Here is a 22097-nt window from a genome sequence, read left to right on the forward strand (position 1 = left end):
AATGCGCCACACACCCGAAGTCTTACAGCAACCAACTAAAAAGTTGAGAGCGAACTTGGCACTTGGCACATAATCTACATCTACATCTACATATATACTCCTCTACCCACCAAGCGGTGTGTGGCGGAGGGCACAATTCGCGCCAAAATAATATTTCTCCCACCCCCCTCTGTTCCACTCGCGGATCGCGCGAGGGAAAAACGACTGTCTGAACGCCTCAGTACGAGCTCTTATTTCCCTTATCTGTGAATGATGATCATTACGCGATTTGAAAGTTGGTGGTAATAATATATGCTCTACATCGTCGGCGAAGATTGGATTTCGGAATTTAGTGAGCAGTCCCTTCTGTTTAGCACGTCGTCATCTGCAAGTGTGCCCCACTTCATACTTTCTATGAGATTTGTAACGCTCTCGCGATGGCTAAATGTACCAGTCACGAATCTTGCCGCTCTTCTTTCGACCTTCTCAATCTCTTGAATCTGACCCAACTGGTAAGGGTCCCATACAGACGAACAATACTCTAAGACTGGACGAACTAACGTATTGTAAGCTATTTCCTTTGTTGATGGACTACATCGCTTCAGGATTCTACCAATAAACAGCAATCTAGAGTTCGCCTTACCCGTTACTTGTGTAACTTGATCATTCCATTTGAGATCATTTCGAATAGTCACATCCAGATAGTTGACTGATGTTATCGCTTCCAAAGACTGATCATTTATTTTGTACTCATACATTAAAGGGGATTTTCGCCTTGTTATACGCGATAGGTTACACTTACTAATATTGAGAGATAACTGCCAGTCATTACACCACGCATTTATTATCTGCAAATCCTCATTGATTTGTTCACAACTTTTGTGTGATACTACTTTCCTGTAGACTACAGCATCATCGGCAAACAGTCTAAGGCCGATGTCAATACCATCAACCAGATCGTTTACGTAAATCGTAAAAAGCAGAGGACCTATTACGCTGCCCTGGGGCACATTTTAGTTACTCTTGTTTCTGTTGAAGTTACCCCGTTCAGGGCGATATAATGCTCCCTGTCTGTTAGAAAACTTTCTATCCAACCGCATATGTTATCGGATAGACCGTAAGAGCGCACTTTTTGTAGCAAGTGACAGTGCGGAACTGAGTCGAACGCCTTTCGAAAGTCGAGAAATATGGCATCAACTTGGGAGCCGGTATCTAGAGCCTGTTGTACATCATGCACAAAGAGGGCCATTTGTGTTTCACATGACCGCTGTTTCCTAAAACAGTGCTGGTTTCTGCAGATGAGCTTCTCAGAGTGTAGAAAGGTCATTATGTCTGAACAGAAAATATGTTCCATGATTATACAACAAATCGATGTCAGTGAAATTGGCTGGTAATTATGTGCATCCAATTTTCTACCATTTTTGTAGATTGCTATGACCTGGGCCTTCTTCCAGTCGCGTGGAACTTTCCACCGTTCCAATAATCTCTGATAGATGACGGATAAGAATGGTGCTATATTTGTTGCATAGTCAATATAAAATCTTACGGGGATACAGTCTGGGCCAGATGCCTTTCTGGTGTCTAAGCATCTTAACTATTTTACAATCCCAGATACACTAAACACTATGTCAGCCATTCTTTCGTTTGTTCGATAATTGAAAGGGGGAATGGCGCTGCAGTCCTCTATCGTAAACGAGTTTTTGAAAGCTAGGTTTAGAATTTCGGCCTTCTGTTTATCATCATCAGTTACATTTCCCGTACTGTCAGCAAGAGAAGGTATTGAATTATTAGTGGCGTTCATAGATTTTACGTACGACAAAAATTTTTGGGGTTATTTTTAGAATCTGCAGATAAAATATTGCTTTCAAATTCGTTAAAAGAGTCTCTCATTGTCCTTCTGACAGTTGCTTTCATTTCGCATAATTTCTGTTTGTCAGCGAGGCAGTGACTACGTTTAAAACGACTGTGCAAAATTCTCTGCGTTCTCAGCAACTTCCTAAGATTAAAGAATTAAATAAAAAACAAACTGAATGGTTTTGTAAGAGTGCACGCACAACTTTTCTGTCTAAAGACAGAAGTGGGATTAGTAACCAGAAGTCTCATATGAAAACATACATGAATCACGAACAAACAAGAACAAAGCTACCGAACAAAACATCACAGTACTGGTACAGGAAATGGCTACTATGGTTATGGTTACTACCGACGCTCGGCTGACTTGCATCCGAAAAACAAAATCTGAAACTCACCAGACGTATCCATATAACAATCCAGGAAGGACAGCTTGGATCCGACACACAACTTCAACACCGCGGCCGTCCACAGCCGTCTCCTGGCCCGGTCGGCTACTGAAGCGCACAACACGCTCGTTCCCTCGTTACGCTCGCCACATGTCCAAAGGTCTGACGCCGGCCGCAACCGAGTTAATAATGGAGGCCGTGGTGCCACCTACCGATCGCGCAACGGTTCAAATGCGTATCTCAGGATAAAGATTACGCTCATAGCGTCAAGTGTTGAGTTGAATTCTATTCATTTTGGAATATACTGTTTGTAACGAAGGCGTCAATCATGATTATTCAAGAACTTATTTGTTAGGAAAATACACTACTGGCCAATAAAATTGCTACACCAAGAAGAAATGCAGATGATAAACGGGTATTCATTGGACAAATATATTACGCTAGAACTGACATGTGATAACACTTTCACGCAATTTGGGTGCATAGACCCAGAGAAATCAGTACCCAGAACAACCACCTCTGGCCGTAATAACGGCCTTGATACGCCAGGGCATTGAGTCAAACAGAGCTTGGATGGCGTGTACAGGTATAGCTGCCCATGCAGCTTCAACACGATACCACAGTTCATCAAGAGTAGTGACTGGCGTATTGTGACGAGTCAGTTTCTCGGCCGCCATTGACCAGACGTTTTCAATTGGGGAGAGATTTGGAGAATGTGCTGGCCAGGGCAGCAGTCGGACATTTTCTGCATCCACAAAGGCCCGTACAGGACCTGCAACACGCGGTCGTGCATTATCCTGCTGAAATGTAGGGTTTCGCAGGGACCGAATGAAGGGTAGAGCCAGGGCTCGTAACACATTTGAAATGTAACGTCCACTGTTCAAAGTGCCGTCAATGCGAACAAGAGGTGACCGAGACGTGTAACCAATGGCACCCCATACCATCACGCCAGGTGATACGCCAGTATGGCGATGACGAATACACGCTTCCAACGTGCGTTCACCGCGACACCGCGATGTCGCCAAACACGGATGCTACCACCATGATGCTGTAAACAGAACCTGGATTCATCCGAAAAAATTACGTTTTGCCATTCGTGCACCCAGTTTCGTCGTTGAGTACATAATCGCAGGCGCTCCTGTCTGTGATGCAGCGTCAAGGGCACCGCAGCTATGGTTTTCGAGCTGATAGTCCATGCTGCTACAAACGTCGTCGAACTGTTCGTGCAGATGGTTCTTGTCTTGCAAACGTCCCCATCTGTTGACTCGGCGATCGAGACGTGGCTACACGATCCGTTACAGCCATGCGAATAAGATGCCTGTCATCTCGACTGCTAGTGATACGAGGCCGTTGGGATCCAGCACGGCGTTCCGTATTACCCTCCTGAACCCACCGATTCCATATTCTGCTATCAGTCATTGTATCTCGACCGACGCGAGCAGCAATGTCGCGTTACGATAAACCGCAATCGCGATAGGCTACAATCCGACCTTTATCAAAGTCGGAAACGTGATGGTACACATTTATCCTCCTTACACGAGGACTCACAACGACGTTTCACCAGCCAACGCCGGTCAACTGATGTTTGTGTATGAGAAATCGGTTGGAAACTTTCCTCATGTCATCACGTTGTAGGTGTCGCCACCGGCGCCAACCTTGTGTGAATGCTCTGAAAAGCTAATCATTTGCATATGACAGCATCTTCTTCCTGTCGGTTAAATTTGGCGTCTGTAGCACGTCATCTTCGTGGTGTAGCATTTTTAATGGCCGGTAGTGTAGAATATGCCTCAGTTTTCAGGACTGAATGTGACATGTTAAAATACTTCGGCATTTTATGTAATTTCCAAGAGTAACGATGAATTCGGAGGTCCCTGTTGTATATGCGAAAATTAACTGCTAAATACGGTTCATTTAATTATTTACCGCCAGCAAAGATATGTGTGTTTTTAATATCATTCCTTTGATACAGATGAGTGTTTAGCTTTGACTTTACGCAGACAGATATGGAACTGAGCAAGTTCGCCTGCGTATCTTTGCTGAAACATTATTAAAACATGTTTTTGAAGCTGGTATTTTAAATGAAAGGTGAAATAAATGTTACCTGAGTAATTATCTCGCAGAAAAAGTGTGTGATAGGAACTTTATGGAAATCTCATTACTTATAAAAATATTTTGAAGCAGCGCTGGAGAGCACAAGGCACTAATTATCTCTAATTGTGCTCCACTGTTTTCCCAAAGAAATCTCATTAAGGCCTGCGTAGGAATTCGAGCGCAGGCAACGACAGCTGTCTGTTCTTTGAGGCAGCAGTTGTCACAGTTAATGGCATCCATTTATGGTATCCTGTGTCTGTAAATAAACAGCACGCCTTCCTAACACTGCGCAGCCTGCCCTCTAGTCGAAAGCAAAGCCATATTAGTAGCCTGAAGGATACAGTGAAGCGATACTTTAACTACTGGCTATTCGCGTAATTTAAGAATTTAACTATACACCGGTGTCGTCTGTTAATTGCTCTATGTAACACCGTGTAGAAGAGCAGCACAACTTCTTAACGGTACGTTGCCTGATAGACCATTTCAGGTAATCGTTGGCAAATCACTAGTGACCAGAAGACCCTTAACATTGGCCTTGGTCAAAATGGCCCAGTCACGGCCTACGCCGACCGGAGTGGCCGAGCGGTTCTAGACGCTACAGTCTGGAACTGCGCGACCGCTACGGTTGCAGCTTCGAATCCTGCCTCGGGTATGGATGTGTGTGATGTCCTTAGAATAGTTAGGTTTAGGTAGTTCTAAGTTCTAGGGGACTGATGACCTCAGAAAGTAAGTCCCATAGTGCTCACAGCCATTTTCACCGTCTATAGCCTCTCCCCGATGCTGTTCAATCTGTATATTGAGCAAGCAGGGAAGGAAACAAAAGAAAAGTTCGGAGTAGGTCTTAAAATCTATGGAGAAGAAATAAAACCTTTGAGGTTTGCCGATGGCATTGTAATTCTGTCAGAGACAGCAAAGGACTAGGAAGAGCAGTTGAACGGAATGGACAGTGTCTTGAAAGGAGGGTATAAGATGTACATCAACAAAAGCAAAACGAGGATAATGGAATGTAGTCGAATTCAGTCGGGTGATGCTGAGGGAATTAGATTAGGAAATGAGACACTTAAAGTAGTAAACGAGTTTTGCTATTTGGGGAGCAAAATAACTGATGATGGTCGAAGTAGAGAGGATATAAAATGTAGCCTGGCAATGACAAGGAAAGCGTTTCTGAAGAAGAGAAATTTGTTAACATCGAATATAGATTTAAGTGTTAGGAAGTCGTTTCTGAAAGTATTTGTATGGAGTGTAGCCATGTATAGAAGTGAAACATGGACGGTAAATAGATTAGACAAGAAGAGAATAGAAGCTTTTGGAATGTGGTCCTACAGAAGAATGCTGAAGTTTAGATGGGTAGATCACATAACTAATGAGGAGGTATTGAACATAATTGGGGAGAAGAGGAGTTTGTGGCACAACTTGACTAGAAGGGATCGGTTGGTAGGACGTGTTCTGAGGCATCAAGGGATCACCAATTTAGTACTGGAGGGCAGCGTGGAGGGTAAAAATAGTAGAGGGAGACCAAGAGATGAATACACTAAGCAGATTCAGAAGGATGTAGGCTGCAGTAGGTACTGGGAGATGAAGAACCTTGCACAGGATAGAGTAGCATGGAGAGCTGCATCAGAATAGTCTCAGGACTGAAGACCACAACAAGAACAACAATGTTTGACGTTAACATGCGATAACTATTCACATACGGCAGATGGCAGCACTAGCAGTGGAGGGTATATGAAGCGTGTCGAAGGGGTGGGGGGAGATTGGGACGCGGATAACAGTGGAGTCGTTGTCGTAATCCGGAAAAGGACTTATTTATCTGACGTACAGATGGGCATGATCATGGCTTTCGGGCCAAGCATTTCCTAAACGGCTAACTTGGTGAACTATTAGCGTGCTATCGTGGTTGAAGTATACTGTGAACGGCAAAATGGCACTATCGAAAACCGCTGCCGAAGCAAGTGTGGTACAGCACGAAATGTAGATGACAGGGATGAACGACGGCTGCGGGGATATGTGCTGACGGATAGACTTGCAACAGTTGAGCAACTGACCACCCAGATGAACCAAGTGGCTACCGACAAATTCTCGTTAACGAGCATTCAGCAAAAATTGCAGCCAAACTGCCTATTGGCTTGCCTCGATTTCTTCGGCCGACGTTCGTCCTATGATTTTCTTGACGTTTCGCCAGCACGAGTTGGCTGGCATTGCCAGGGTTTCACCCTCCATTGCTGGTGGTGGACTGGAGCCGAGCTCGCGGCCGCAGACTGTATGTACCTGTCATTTAAACGTCCAAGGGCTTCTCCGCGGTCATTTCCGGTGCGGTTCTTCTCTTGCTATCTGCAACAGTCGTTCGCTGCAGCACGGGAAGTCAGGATCCGTTTACCTTGTGGCTTTCTTCTTCTTTATGGAGCTATTCTCGTGTTTTTGTATTTCTATAGCTTCCATGACCAAGCTGGTGTGATACTGAAACGTCACCTCAGAAAAGTTATAAATGATTGTGCTTGAACTGACACACGATATTTTTAGGGCAACGCAATCTGACTTTCAAAAATTCCTACAAAAGAATGGCCCTGACTAACAGTAACCTATACCTTTCATGAATCACTTACTTCACAAAAATCTTCGTTAATCAAACTATCAAAATTTTTCATTTGCTAACTATGCTTATCAGTAGTTAGTGACTTCAGTAGTTAGAATCTTTTATTTAGCTGGCAGTATTGGCACTCACTGTATTGCAGTAGTTCGAGTAACGGAGTTTTATGAGATAAGCGATTCATAAAAGGTATAGGTTATTGTTAGTCAGGGCCATTCTTTTGTAGGGATTTTTGAAAGTCAGATTGCGTTGAGCTAAAAATATTGTGTGTCAGTTTTAGCACAGTCATTTATAATTTTTCTAAGGGGCCGTTTCAATACCTCTTCTCTACAGCCAGAACTTCGTGTCGGCGAATTTTACTACGTGGTCGGTCTCACACAGCCCGTGCTCTGTCACGGCTGATTTCTCCACCTGCCCCAACCTGGAATGTCGCTTATGTTCTGTGAACCTGGTGCTGATTGATCGTTCAGTCATTCCAACATAAACTTTTCCACATGTGCATGGTATGCGGTACATTCCGAACATTGCAAGTGGGTCCGTTTTATCCTTTTCCGATCTGATCACTCTTGATCTTCTTTGTCGATATATAAATAGCCTTTAGCCGTGCTGGCGCAGTACACGGCCGATTCCGTCCGTCGCTCTGGGAATGTATGGCAGAAGGGCCGTACCCGACGTTTCATTTTCTAATATATCACTTCGCCCATCATTTCGCCGAATGTTTGACTCTGTTATACTTCTGGAAACTTCTAATATAACTTGTGGAGTACCCATTGCTCCTCAGAACACATTCCAGGCGTTGAATTTCGCGTCTCAGGTGGTGCGGCTCAAATATTCGTCTTGCTCGTGTTACGAGCGTATTAATCAAGCTTCTTTTCGGGCTCCAGTGGTGATTAGATAGTTTGCGCAGGTATCTGTCCGTGTTTGTCAAGAAGTGGCCACGAAAGCCTTGACAATTTTGCAAACATTGCTGGATATGGGCCTTCTAAGCTGACGCCTGGTTCATGCACCCATGCTGACTGCTGTTCATCAATGACGAAGTGTGGAATTTGCACTTCAGTACCGCAAATGGACTCCACTGAATGGTGGAAGGTAGTCTCTCCAGATGAATCACGTTTTCAGCTCCAATGGACAGATTGCCGTTAGCGTGTACGTCCCTGGATAAATCGTCGGAAGGCCCCAGGCCGGAGCGCTATGGTCTACATCTACATTTATACTCCGCAAGCCACCCAACGGTGTGTGGCGGAGGGCACTTTACGTGCCACTGTCATTACCTCCCTTTCCTGTTCCAGTCGCGTATGGTTCGCGGGAAGAACGACTGTCCGAAAGCCTCTGTGCGCGCTCTAATCTCTCTAATTTTACATTCGTGATCTCCTCGGGAGGTATAAGTAGGGGGAAGCAATATATTCGATACCTCATCCAGAAACGCACCCTCTCGAAACCTGGCGAGCAAGCTACACCGCGATGCAGAGCGCCTCTCTTGCAGAGTCCGCCACTTGAGTTTGTTAAACATCTCCGTAACGCTATCACGGTTACCAAATAACCCTGTGACGAAACGCGCCGCTCTTCTTTGAATCTTCTCTATCTCCTCCGTCAACCCGATCTGGTACGGATCCCACACTGATGAGCAATACTCAAGTATAGGTCGAACGAGTGTTTTGTAAGCCACCTCCTTTGTTGATGGACTACATTTTCTGAGGACTCTCCCAATGAATCTCAACCTGGTACCCGCCTTACCAACAATTAATTTTATATGATCATTCCACTTCAAATCGTTCCGCACGCATACTCCCAGATATTTTACAGAAGTAACTGCTACCAGTGTTTGTTCCACTATCATATAATCATACAATAAAGGATCCTTCTTTCTATGTATTCGCAATACATTACATTTGTCTATGTTAAGGGTCAGTTGCCACTCCCTGCACCAAGTGCCTATCCGCTGCAGATCTTCCTGCATTTCGCTACAATTTTCTAATGCTGCAACTTCTCTGTATACTACAGTATCATCCGCGAAAAGCCGCATGGAACTTCCGACACTATCTACTAGGTCATTTATATATATTGTGAAAAGCCATGGTCCCATAACACTCCCCTGTGGCACACAAGAGGTTACTTTAACGTCTGTAGACGTCTCTCCGTTGATAACAACATGCTGTGTTCTGTTTGCTAAAAACTCTTCAATCCAGCCACACAGCTGGTCTGATATTCCGTAGGCTCTTACTTTGTTTATCAGGCGACAGTGCGGAACTGTATCGAACGCCTTCCGGAAGTCAAGAAAAATAGCATCTACCTGGGAGCCTGTATCTAATATTTTCTGGGTCTCATGAACAAATAAAGCGAGTTGGGTCTCACACGATCGCTGTTTCCGGAATCCATGTTGATTCCTACATAGTAGATTCTGAGTTTCCAAAAATGACATGATATTCGAGCAAAAAACATGTTCTAAAATTCTACAACAGATCGACGTCAGAGATATAGGTCTATAGTTTTGCGCATCTGCTCGACGACCCTTCTTGAAGACTGGGACTACCTGTGCTCTTTTCCAATCACTTGGAACCTTCCGTTCCTCTAGAGACTTGCGGTACACGGCTGTTAGAAGGGGGGCAAGTTCTTTCGCGTACTCTGTGTAGAATCGAATTGGTATCCCGTCAGGTCCAGTGGACTTTCCTCTGTTGAGTGATTCCAGTTGCTTTTCTATTCCTTGGACACTTATTTCGATGTCAGCCATTTTTTCGTTTGTGCGAGGATTTAGAGAAGGAACTGCAGTGCGGTCTTCCTCTGTGAAACAGCTTTGGAAAAAGGTGTTTAGTTAGTAGACTTCTGTCCGGAACCGCGCTGCTACGGTCGCAGGTTCGAATCCTGCCTCGGGCATGGATGTGTGTGATGTCCTAGGTTATTTCGATTTAAGTAGTTCTAAGTCTAAGGAATTGATGACCTCAGATGTTAAGTCCCATAGTGCTTAGAGCCATTTGAAATATTTGCTCAGCACGAGGGCATCTACAAGCAGGGCAATGAGACATGTCACACAGCACGCAGCGTGTGTGCGTGGTTCGAAGCAGGGGTAGTTTGCCATGCTCCCTGGCCACCAAACTCCCCTAACTTAAACCCAATCTAGAATCTGTGGGACCCCGGGCTGTTCGTGCCATGGGTCCTCAGCTGAGAAACCTAGCTCAGCTGGCCACGGCGTTGTTGTCCGCATGGCTCCATGTAACTGTCGGTACTTTCCAGAACATCAGTGACTCTCTTCCTTCACGTCCGCGTTGTAAAAGGTGGTTATTCAGGCTGTAGCCAGATGGTCACTTACATGTGACCGTACAGTGGTTCAAAATGGCTCTGAGCACTATGGGACTTAACATCTATGATCATCAGTCCCCTAGAACTTAGAACTACTTAAACCTAACTAACCTAAGGACATCACACAACACCCAGTCATCACGAGGCAGAGAAAATCCCTGACCCCGCCGGGAATCGAACCCGGGCGCGGGAAGCGAGAACGCTACCGCACGACCACGAGCTGCGGACGACTGTACACTGTATTTAGCTTGTATACTCCAGGTGCTGATAACTGTGTGACAACGAACAAACAAATCCAGGCCACTGACGGCATAAGAGCAAAAAACCCAAAATATAATGGGACAATATTTTCGCGAAAGGGCACTTCAACCGAACCCCAACAAAACTGAATCCACTTGCTTTTATCTGAGGAATAACCTGGCCAACAGTGAAATGGACATATATTTCGAGGGCAGTCGCCTGGCCCATAACAAATGTCCACGGTATCTTGGAATTATACTTGACAGAACGCTATCATTTCAGGTCCATCTAACAAAGACTCCAGTTAAACTGAGTTTTAGAAATAACATTCTGCAAAAATTATGTGATATAACTGGCTGTTCTCCATCTACGAACTTACAGTCATCTACCCTTTGCCTTGTCCACTCAGCAGCAGACCTATTTGAATGAAGAGTAGCCACACGAAACTGATTGCTACGCTAGTAAATCAAATTGTTAATGGTAGAATTAAGTCCACTCCAGTATTCTGGCTACCTGACTTGAGCCGCATTCCAGTACCCAACCTGAGAACAGAGAAGGTGCTTCTGAGGGAGTAAAATAAAATTTGCAGCAACTAGCAGCTGCCAATTTATGAGGACGTACCTGTTATCTGAAGCAACAGACTCCGCTTCAGACATCGCTCAGTCAGAACAGTAGGTTACTTGGTGGACCATAACTTCAATCTTCTCGAAGCTTGGAAGCAAGTACGATATAATAACACTCCACCACAGTTCCATAGCTTTCTCCAAGCCAACAAAAACTTTGGGCATTTGATCTGTCCCGTACTACAAAGAGTACACTCAACAGGATGCGGGCTAACCTTGAGAGATCTGGTGACCAGTACAGACGGGGAAAGGCTACCACTGCGGAGTGCACCTGGTGCCCACCAAGACAAAAAAATGGTTCAAATGGCTCTACGCACTATGGGACTTAACATTTGAGGTCATCAGTCCCCTAGACTTAGAACTAACTAACCGAAGGACATCACACACGTCCATGCCCGAGGCAGGATTCGAACCTGCAACCGTAGCGGTCGCGCGGTTCCAGACTGTAGCGCCTAGAACCGCTCGGCCACTCCGGCCCGCTAGAGGGATAAAAACCACCTCCAATACTCTCTTAAGTGAGGACCTGACAACAGTGACAACTGCGATTCTAGAAATAAAAGCTACCATGCACAATTCTGAAACTGAGTATGGGAAGAAAACTAGTTCCAAACATCCAACAAACTATCGCCGTCTCTTCCGAATACTTTCTTGTTCACAAAATGGAATTTGAAAAATCCATCGAAACGGGAGACATTCGACGAAGAACAGGGGTCGGTTAGGCAGGATTCACAGACCTTCATATCATTCAGATTAACGATGAATTTAAGGACAAAACCGTGCAATACCAGTGTGCTACCACTAAAAACTTACGATCTACAAAGATCGCTTCTGTCAAAGACGAGTGCTCATAAAGAGCAATAATAATGAAGATGCTAATGTTGAACATTAGCTTCAGGGACACGGTGGGGTGCGACTACTCTGCGGACAGATATCTTCCAGAGAGTTACCAGACTGAAACGGCAGCGAAGCAGGGCGCCCAATAGATGACGGCATAAGACCGTTCACTGGTGTCTTTGGAAACAGAAGAACAGCATTGGAGGACTGTAGGACAGATTATTCAGCGACATCAGCGAGGTCGCTGGACCAATGGGGAACCTGAGATTACAGAACCGAGTGAGATGAAAGAATCTGAGTATGACTCGCGCTCTGAGGGTTCCTTACAAACTTAATTATGCATATAAAAAGTTGCCCGCCTGGTTAGCCGAGCGGTCTAACGCACGGCTTTCCGGAGTGGGAAGGAGCGCCTGGTCCCCGGCACGAATCCGCCCGGCGGACTTGTGTCGAGGTCTGGTGAGCCTGCCAGCCTGCCAGCCTGTGGATGGTTTTTAGGCGGTTTTCCATCTGCCTCGGCGAATGCGGCCTGGTTCCCCTTATTCCGCCTCAGTTACACTACGTATGCCGGCGATTGGTGCGAAAACAACTCCACGTACGCGTACACCGCCATTACTCTACCACGCAAACAATGGGGTTACACTCGTCTGATGTGAGATGTTCCCCGGGGGTGGGGGGTCCACCGGAAGCCGAACCGCACAATAACCCTGAAAGAGTGGTTCGGTGTGGGGCGGCAGAGGGTTGAAGTGGACTGTGGTAGTCGTTTTGGGGTTGTGGACCACTGCGGCTGCGGCAGGGACGGAGCTTCTCCGTGGTTTCTAGGTCTCCGGTTAACATATGATACACACAATATAAAAAGTTCATCCATCCCGGGAATTGAGAATATCGATCACTTTTTTCCTGATACCGACAATGAAGCTGGCAAGATATCGGCGCTGGAAATTCCAAGACCTTTGAGGATGGTCTGAAGTCGAATAAAAATGGCAACAGAAATATTTTTTGTGTAATATAATTATAGATTAACAATTTTCTGATTTTACCTTTACAGAAACATTTTTTGTCTAATATAATTACAGATTAACAATATCCTGATTTTTCATTTAATTATGCTGGGTAAGGTTGATTCTTGTCAGATTTCGTGATTCTAGGTCAACAGGAACTACCCTATAGGTTTTGATGAATGCCTTTTCGAGTATCAAATTATATGACATAAATGTCCATATATTTTGATTGCATCGATTTAGAAGCTTATATTTATTACACTGCAAAGAGGCCCTAGACGTTACTACGTCACACAAATTTCAACTTGATAACCCTCCCCGTTCCTGAAAAAAGGCGCCTTAAGAGACAAGTGGACAGACAGACGGAAAACAACTCATAAAACGTTTTTTTGTGTGATATAACTAAGTACTGTGAAAGTTTATCTCTTGTCAAATTTCGTGATTCGAGGTAAAAGGGAGGTACCCTATGGGTTTTGATGATTGAGTTTACGATTCTCAAATATGTGACATAAATGGCCATATCTTTTGATTGCATCGACTTAGAAGCTTACATTTATTACATTGCCAGGTGATCTTAGACTTTACTATGCGCTATAAATTTCCAATTAGTACTTCTACCCGTTCCTGAGAAAAACGCGTCGTAACAGACGGGTGGACAGACGGATAACAAATGACAAAATAAAAAGTCCGGTTCAAAATGGCTCTGAGCACTATTGGACTTAACCTGTGAGATCATCAGTCCCCTAGAACTTAGAACTACTTAAACCTAACTAACCTAAGGACATCACACACATCCAGGCCCGAGGCAGGATTTGAACCGCGACCGCAGCGGTCGCGCGGTTCCGGACTGAAGCGCCTAGAACCGCGCGACCACAACGGCAGGCTAAAAAGTCCGGGTAAGTGTGAAAGTGTGAGTAGGTTTCGCACACCGAAGCTTCCGTACAGACGTAATTGTCTATGTAGATAGTTCATCCACCCAGGGAACCGAGAACAACGACGATTTTTGCCTGTTATGGATATCGACACTGGTAAGATATCGGTCCTGCGAATTCGTAGACTTACGAGATTGAGAAAATATTGTATTTCGCTTTGAGACAAACACTCGCATTAAAAATTGAAAAAAAAAAAAACTTTTGTGTGATGCAACTATAAATTTTAAAATACTGTGAAAACTTGTTTTTTGTCAAATTTCATGATTCTACCTCAACTGAAAGTGCCCTATATGTTTTGATGAGTGACTTTGCCAGTATCGAAATATGGAACGTAAATGGACGTATCTACTGATAGAATTGACTTAGAAGCTTAATGTGTGACAAATTTCGACTTATTACGTCTACTAATTCCTGAGAGGTAGGAGACTTAAGGGAAAGACAGACAGTGAGTTGGATAGCAAATGAAAAAAAAGTTTTTGATGTGACATAATTAAAATTAACAATTTTAGAATTTTTCCTTCACTAATGCGGTGAAATCGTACTTCTTACAAGATATCATGATGCCAAGTCAACGGGAAGTACTGTACAGTTTTTGGTGAGTGACTTTGCGGGTATCAAAATATGTTACATAAATGGTCGTATCTTTTAATTGGGTCGAGTTAGAAGCTCACATTTATTACACTGCTAAGAGACGTTACACCTTAGCGTGTGATGTAAATTTCAATTGCTACTTCTACCCATTCCTGAGAAAAAGAGGTCTTAAATGGCAGACGGCCAGTCGGATATCAAAGACAGAAATTTCTTTTTTGTGATATGAATAGAAATCAACAATTTTATGATATTTTCCTTCAGTAGTTCTGTGGAACCTTACAGGGTTATTACAAATGATTGAAGCGATTTCACAGCTCTACAATAACTTTATTATTTGAGATATTTTCACACACATACAAAAACTCAAAAAGTTTTTTTAGGCATTCACAAATGTTCGATACGTTCCCCTTTAGTGATTCGGCAGACATCAAGCCGATAACCAAGTTCCTCCCACACTCGGCGCAGCATGTCCCCATCAATGAGTTCGAAAGCATCGTTGATGCGAGCTCGCAGTTCTGGCACGTTTCTTGGTAGAGGAGGTTTAAACACTGAATCTTTCACATAACCCCACAGAAAGAAATCGCATGGGGTTAAGTCGGGAGAGCGTGGAGGCCATGACATGAATTGCTGATCATGATCTCCACCACGACCGATCCATCGGTTTTCCAATCTCCTGTTTAAGAAATGCCGAACATCATGATGGAAGTGCGGTGGAGCACCATCCTGTTGAAAGATGAAGTCGGCGCTGTCGGTCTCCAGTTGTGGCATGAGCCAATTTTCCGCGGGCTACGCGTGAAACTTGCCCGCACGAGTTCAACCGTTTCTTCGCTCACTGCAGGCCGACCCGTTGATTTCCCCTTACAGAGGCATCCAGAAGCTTTAAACTGCGCATACCATCGCCGAATGGAGTTAGCAGTTGGTGGATCTTTGTTGAACTTCATCCTGAAGTGTCGTTGCACTGTTATGACTGACTGATGTGAGTGCATTTCAAGCACGACATACGCTTTCTCGGCTCCTGTCGCCATTTTGTCTCACTGCGCTCTCGAGCGCTCTGACGGCAGAAACCTGAAGTGCGGCTTCAGCCGAACAAAACTTTATGAGTTTTTCTACGTATCTGTAGTGTGTCGTGACCATATGTCAATAAATGGAGCTACAGTGAATTTGTGAAATCGCTTCAATCATTTGTAATAGCCCTGTACTTCTTGCGAAATTGCATGGTTTTAAGGTCAACAGGAAGTACCGTATAGGTTCTCATGAGTGAGTTTGCGAGTACCAAAATACGAGCAAGTTACATACATCTTTTAACTGTATCGACTTAGAACCTTAAATTTATTACACTGCTAAGAGACCTTACACCTTAGTGTGTTATATAAATTTCAGCTTGCTACTTCTACCCATTCCTGATAAAGAGGGTTTTTAACAGACAGACAGACGGATGGACAAGAAAGTGATGTTATATAAGGATTTCAATTTTGCCGTCTGAGGTGCGGAATCATAAAACAGAAAACATGACCAGGAAACGCGTGCTGAATGGCAGGAAAGAGCATCAGACTTAAACGTCCCGTCGACGGCGAGGTTATCAGCGCACGAACCTCGAATTGCGAAAGAATGAGTAAGGCTACCGGTCATGCTTTCTGAAAGCAACCGTGCCGTCCGGCATTATTAAGCGAGTTAAGAAAACCTCGATAAACCTAAACCTGAATGATGCATTAGTTAACGTCCATGAGGTATGAGTGAAGCGGATAAAATGAAACTTAGAACATACTAGACAACACGTCGAGCCCGTTCCGTATAAAATGCGACATAAGTCGAGAATGAATAAAGATATCCTCAAATGATGGACGCCGTTGTTTTCCTCGTATAATTCTGTATTTGATATACCATATGATCTCTTTCCAATTGAAAACTACGAGTTATATTCAAACTACCGGTTAACAAAGCAGCCGCCATTTTGGTAACATAACCTCACAGGTAAGTTTATTCTTCTCCGGTGACACAGCCACAAATTTATTGAAGGGAAGTTCCATTTTCCATCTTGGCTGCTATGCAGTGTCGTCAGGAACTGTCTGAAAAGCTTCTAAGTGTGTTGTGGGGTATGTTATGCTGAGAAATAACTTCAGAAAAATGTTCAATGCCTTGAGCCATTCAGGATTTAATTGGCATTGAAGTTAGCCAACCAGGCCGTTGAGCACGCATTTTCAAGCTACTTGCAAGATACAATTAATGTCAGTTGTTCTCATGTTGTTGTTGTTGTGGTCTACAGTCCTGAGTCTGGTTTGACACAGCTCTCCATGCTTAACAGTCGTTCGCAGTACCAGCACAGCAAGGCCGTTTTGGTTAGCGTTACAAGGCCAGATCAGTCAATCATCCAGACTGTTGCCCCTGCAACTACTGAAAAGGCTGCTTCCCCTCTTCAGAAACCACACTTTTGTCTGGTCTCTCAACAGATACCCCTCCGTTGTGGTTGCACCTACGGTACGGCTATCTGTATCGCTGAGGCACACAAGCCTCCCCACCAACGGCAAGGTCCATGGTTCATGGTGGGTCGGTGGGGGGTGGAGAGGGGGTTGTTCTCATAGTGTACATGATAGCGCACGAGACCGCTCAGCCTTTGGCTCGTCTTCGATCCTTACAACCGTCCCGTGCCCCGTTTTTCTATCGCTCTCTTGTTCGGTTTTTAGGAAACCAAACGGAGAAAACTTTTGGCGACACCGTCTCTGGCATACCGCTTGAATGCGCACGCGCAGTGGGCTGGCTGGCTGGCTAACTTCAACGTCAATTTACAGGACACGGCGCCATGTATCGAATTTTTTGCCTAATAGTTATTTCCCAGTCCAACCTACCCTGCAATGACTTTACAAGCTTTTCAGACTGTTTCGCCACCCTGTATAACCACTATTATTTAAATCACTATCTGCTGATTTCAGCCAGTAGCTATTTTCAGGTGAATGCTCACGCTTTCTTAAAGACACTGGAGAGAACAACATTCTACGCTTAACATCACTTTAAAATTACTACTGCCGCAGTGGCATACATACAAAAGTAAAATTCACCACACTACTAGCACGTAACATTGTCGTCCTCAGGTTCATTCAACACTGGTCATTTGCCAATAAACATTTGTTCAAAGTTATACAGTAATGATAGACAGTCACTACAGTCCAGTTAATCACAACTATCGATATGTACTGGGTCCATGATGCTTCATCGTTATATCCTTCGTAAATGTGTTGAAAATCATTGTGTGTATGTATTCCACCTCGTATACAAAAATTTGTTCAAGCAATCCTGTTCTGTAGTTAATCGTCGTAAAACGGAGACAAACTTTAAAACAGACATTATCAGGCACTGAATTTTAAAAACCACCACAATGAACGAGATTGTAAGTACGCATACAAAGTACAACTGTAATTATAGACTGCCTTGCCAGATGCAAGCTTCGCACCGTTCTGTCTCATCAAACACACAGTTAAAATTCTGCAAGCTCGTTATGTAATGTAATTCCTTTTGCTCATTCAGAAGATTCTCCTGTTCCCTTTTAGCATCGCTGTAAATTTCTATCTCCTCCAGTGCACTCATAACCCTTCCTTTCCTGTCTTTGTTTAAAACTTGTATGACCTTGATGGCCGCTGAAACCGTGTGGCCGGTCTCGTTCAACCTATCTTAGTTTAAGAGGCACTTGGAATCTCAGTCTTCCCTAATAGTTTTTACCCTATACAGTTCCCTCTAGTACCATGAAAGTTATTCGCTGATGTCTTCACGGATGTCCTATCATCCTGTACTTTCTTCTTCTCTATGTATTCCCCTTTATCCCTTCCCTCGCCGATTCTGCAGAGAACCTCCTCATTCAGTCCACCAAATTTTCATCATTCTTCTGTAGCACCACATTTCAAATGCTTCGATTCGCTTTTGTTCCAGGTTTTCCACAGTCCATGTTTCATTAACACACAATTCTGTGCTCTAAACGTACACCCGAAGAAATTTCTTCCTCAAAATAAGGCCTATATTTGATAATAATAGACATATCTTGGCCAGAAACGCCCTTTTTGCCAATGTTAGTCTGCTTTTTATATCCATCCGTCATGTTTTCTTTTGCTGCCTAGGTATCACAATTCCTTAACTTCTACTTCGTGATCACCAATTCTGATGTTAAACCTCTCGCTGTTCTCATTTCTACTACTTCATATTACATTCGTCTTTCTTCGATTTACTTGCAGTCAATATTCACTATTCATCAGACTGTTCAATACTGTCAACAAATCCCGTAATTCTTCTTCTTTTTCACTGAGGATAGCAATGTCATCAGCGTGTCTTATTACTGATGTCTTTTCACCTGGAATTTTAGTCCCACTCTTGAACCTTTTTATTATTTCCGTCGTTGCTTCTTCGATGTATGGATTGAACAGTAGGGGCGAAAGACTTACACCCTTTTAAATCCGAGCACTTCGTTCTTGGCCTCCAATTCTTATTGTCCCCTCTTGGGTCTTGTCTAGATTGTATTTTAGCTGGTTTTCCCAATAGCCTACCCCAATTTTCCTCACAATTACGAACATCTTGCACCATTTCACATTGTCGAGCGCTTTTTCGAGGCCGATAAAGCCTATGAAGGTGTCTTGATTTTTTTTTCAGTCTTGCTTCCGTTATCAACCGAAATATCAGAACTGTCTCTCTGGTGTATTTCTTTATCTTTCCTAAAGCTAAACTGATCGTCATCTATCAGATTATCAGTTTTCTTCTGTTCTTCTGTATTATTCTTCTCAGTACCTTGGATGCATAAGATATTAAACTAATTGTGCGATAATTCTTGCATTTGTCGGTTATTGACATCGGAACTGGGAGGATGATGTTTTCCCCAACGTCTGATGGTATATCGCCAGTCTCATACATTCCGCACACCAAATTGAATAGTCGCTTTGTTTTCACTTTCTCCAATGATTTTAGAAATTGTGGCGGAATGTTATCTATCCCTTCTGTCTTATTCGATCTTAACCCTTCCAAAGATCTTTTAAATTCTGGTTCTACGAGGACTGTTCAGTAAAGAATGATCATAATTTTTTATAGTCATAATTTCTCGCTCAAAAATTTAATCTTATGATATTCTGTTAGCGTCAGCTTCATGTCCAGTAAACTCGCAGTGGTAGTTTCATTGTTGGGACTCCTGATCCCCGCCTGTGAGAGGTAGGCAAGGTGAGACACGTTCAGTATCGCCTACCGCTGCAATGGAGGTAACACGCTTGGAGTAGTATGCGGCTTTGAAATTCTGCTTTCGTCTCAACTAATCTTCAGCCGAGGCCTATACAATGTTACAGAAGGCCTATGGAGAGTCTGTTCTTCCCTACGGCACAGCCCGAAGGTGGTTTAAAATGTTTAAAGAAGGGAGACAATCAATTTCGAAGGAAGGTGGACCCTGTGCTCCAGTTGCTGCTCTTACGGAAGAAAACATCAACACTGCTACTGTCATTGTGAGAGAGGATCGACGAGTTACCTTAAGATCACTTTCTGGTGACATAAAAATTACACATGATACATGCTTGTGCGCGATCGGTTCCAAGACTATTGATTACCGGTCAAAAGGACATTCGCGTGCAGGTTTCCATGCAGTTAAAGTTGATGTTAGTGGAAGATCCGGAGCTTCTTTCAAATGTAATCACTGCTGATGAAACTTGGCTACATCATTTTGATCCTGAGAGCAAACAACAAAGCTCATTGCGGAAATCTCCTTCATTAACAACCCCCAAAAAAGCAAAAGTGGTTGCATCTGCTGGGAAAGTTATTGTCATCTCATTCTTTGATATTCATGGAATGGTTTATCAGCCTGTTGCACCTGCACACACACCAGTAACTGGAAAATACTACAGGGTTGTCATGAAAATAATTGCAAGTCCATATCAGGCGCAGAAGGCCACATTTCCGTGGAGCAGGCTGGATGCTGCACCACGATAATGCGCGACCGCGTATTGCCAATGTTGCTGCTGAATATCTTGCAAAAATGAACGTGAAGTGCATCCCTCCCACGGATTTAGCGCCATGTGACTTTTTTCTATTTCTTAACATGAAGAATCGCCTTCGTGGGAGGCATTATCAATCATCATAAGCAGTGGTGAAGGTTGCAAAGGCGATTTTGAAAGCCCTCTCAAAAAATGGTTTCCAGCACGTATTTGAAGACTGGCAGAAACGCTGGGATAGGTGCATCGCATTCATAAGTGACTACTTTGAGAAGGACCATCAAAATTGAGAGGATGAGTAAAGGCATGTTGTAAAAAAATGATCATTCTTTATTGAACAGCCCTCGTAATACTGTACTGTCTGCCATCGGGTTCCCCTAAAGAGCAGGCAGCACCGCATAACAGACACGCTATGAGGGAAAAAAACCAACAGCCAAACAGGCGAAGACATCAGGTAAACACGCCGAAGATTCCAGTCGATTAATAGGAAACTTTCCTTGCAGAGGTCGCCGCGACATATCCGGCCACGGATTCCTACGCCGGGTTTCTATTGGCTCCAGCTCACTATATAGGCCCGGCCGGTCAAAGGTACACCAGTCTTCGTCCGCTGCTAATGGCAACCGCTATAGCAGAGTCTCCGAGAAGACATCACCGACGCCGCTGTACTGCACCGCCGATCGAAGTACCAGCCGACCGAGAGGAACCACATCTCCGGCTAGATCAACGGAAGTCTACATCTATTGTACAGCCAGCTATTGTATTGTAGAAGAAGTTACGTTCAATAAACTGTTGGAGAATACAACAAATACTGGATCCCCTATCTCTTCTATATCGACTCCTCTTTGTCCTTATATCACGTTATAAAGCAAGTGTTCCCCCTCATAGAGGCTTTCAGTGCACTCTCTGCATTTAACAGAGGAATTCCCATTGCATTCTTAATGTTACCAATCTGGCTATTACTTCACCGAAGATTGTCTTGACTTTTCTGTATGCTGCGTCAGTTCTTCCGAGAATGATTTCTTTCTAGATTTCATGCAGTCATGTCGGCTTAGCTTCTCCGCACTTCCGATTTATTTCATTCCTAAGTGACTTGTATTTCTGTATAGCTGAAGTTGTCATACCACTTGACATTATACGTATATTTGTACACCGGTTTTCGTTTTAAAATAGTCGTTCCACGCCTGTGGACCATTTTGTACACGAAATTAAGGCCTCAACACGGCTGCCTCATCCCGATCGTTCCTGACACTGCTGTCTAGATACTTACGAACTGCAATTACTCCCTGTTGTGAAGATTTCTCACAACGTGGTACAAACGGTTGTCCACCACGCTACGCTAGTAGACAGGCCATCTGTCAAATGTAGGGGTCGAAAGTGAAAACGAGTGGAGCGCTATATTTGCAGCTGCACGCCGCACTGGTCACGGTGAACGGTGACGGACGTCGACGACCGCATATTACGCTCAGCGTCCGGCCGTAGAAACGGGGGGAGGCGGACGTACGCCACACGGCCCCGGGCTTCCCATCAGAGTCGGTCTGATTGATGTACTGCAAAAGGGTAGCGGAGCAGAGCGGGCCCCGATGCTGCAAGGCCACCGGCGCACAGCGGTAGTTAATTTTGCGCTCTGACGTCACTGCCGCGGCGTGGGTGGCGCCGCTGGACCGTCAGAACCACTCGAGCCGGCCGATTAGTCGCGCCAATTGAGATGAAAGAACCCCATCACTCGACAAGTGCTCTCGCGCG

The sequence above is a fragment of the Schistocerca cancellata genome, chromosome 9 (assembly GCF_023864275.1).
Source record: "Schistocerca cancellata isolate TAMUIC-IGC-003103 chromosome 9, iqSchCanc2.1, whole genome shotgun sequence".
Lineage (NCBI taxonomy): Eukaryota > Metazoa > Arthropoda > Insecta > Orthoptera > Acrididae > Schistocerca > Schistocerca cancellata.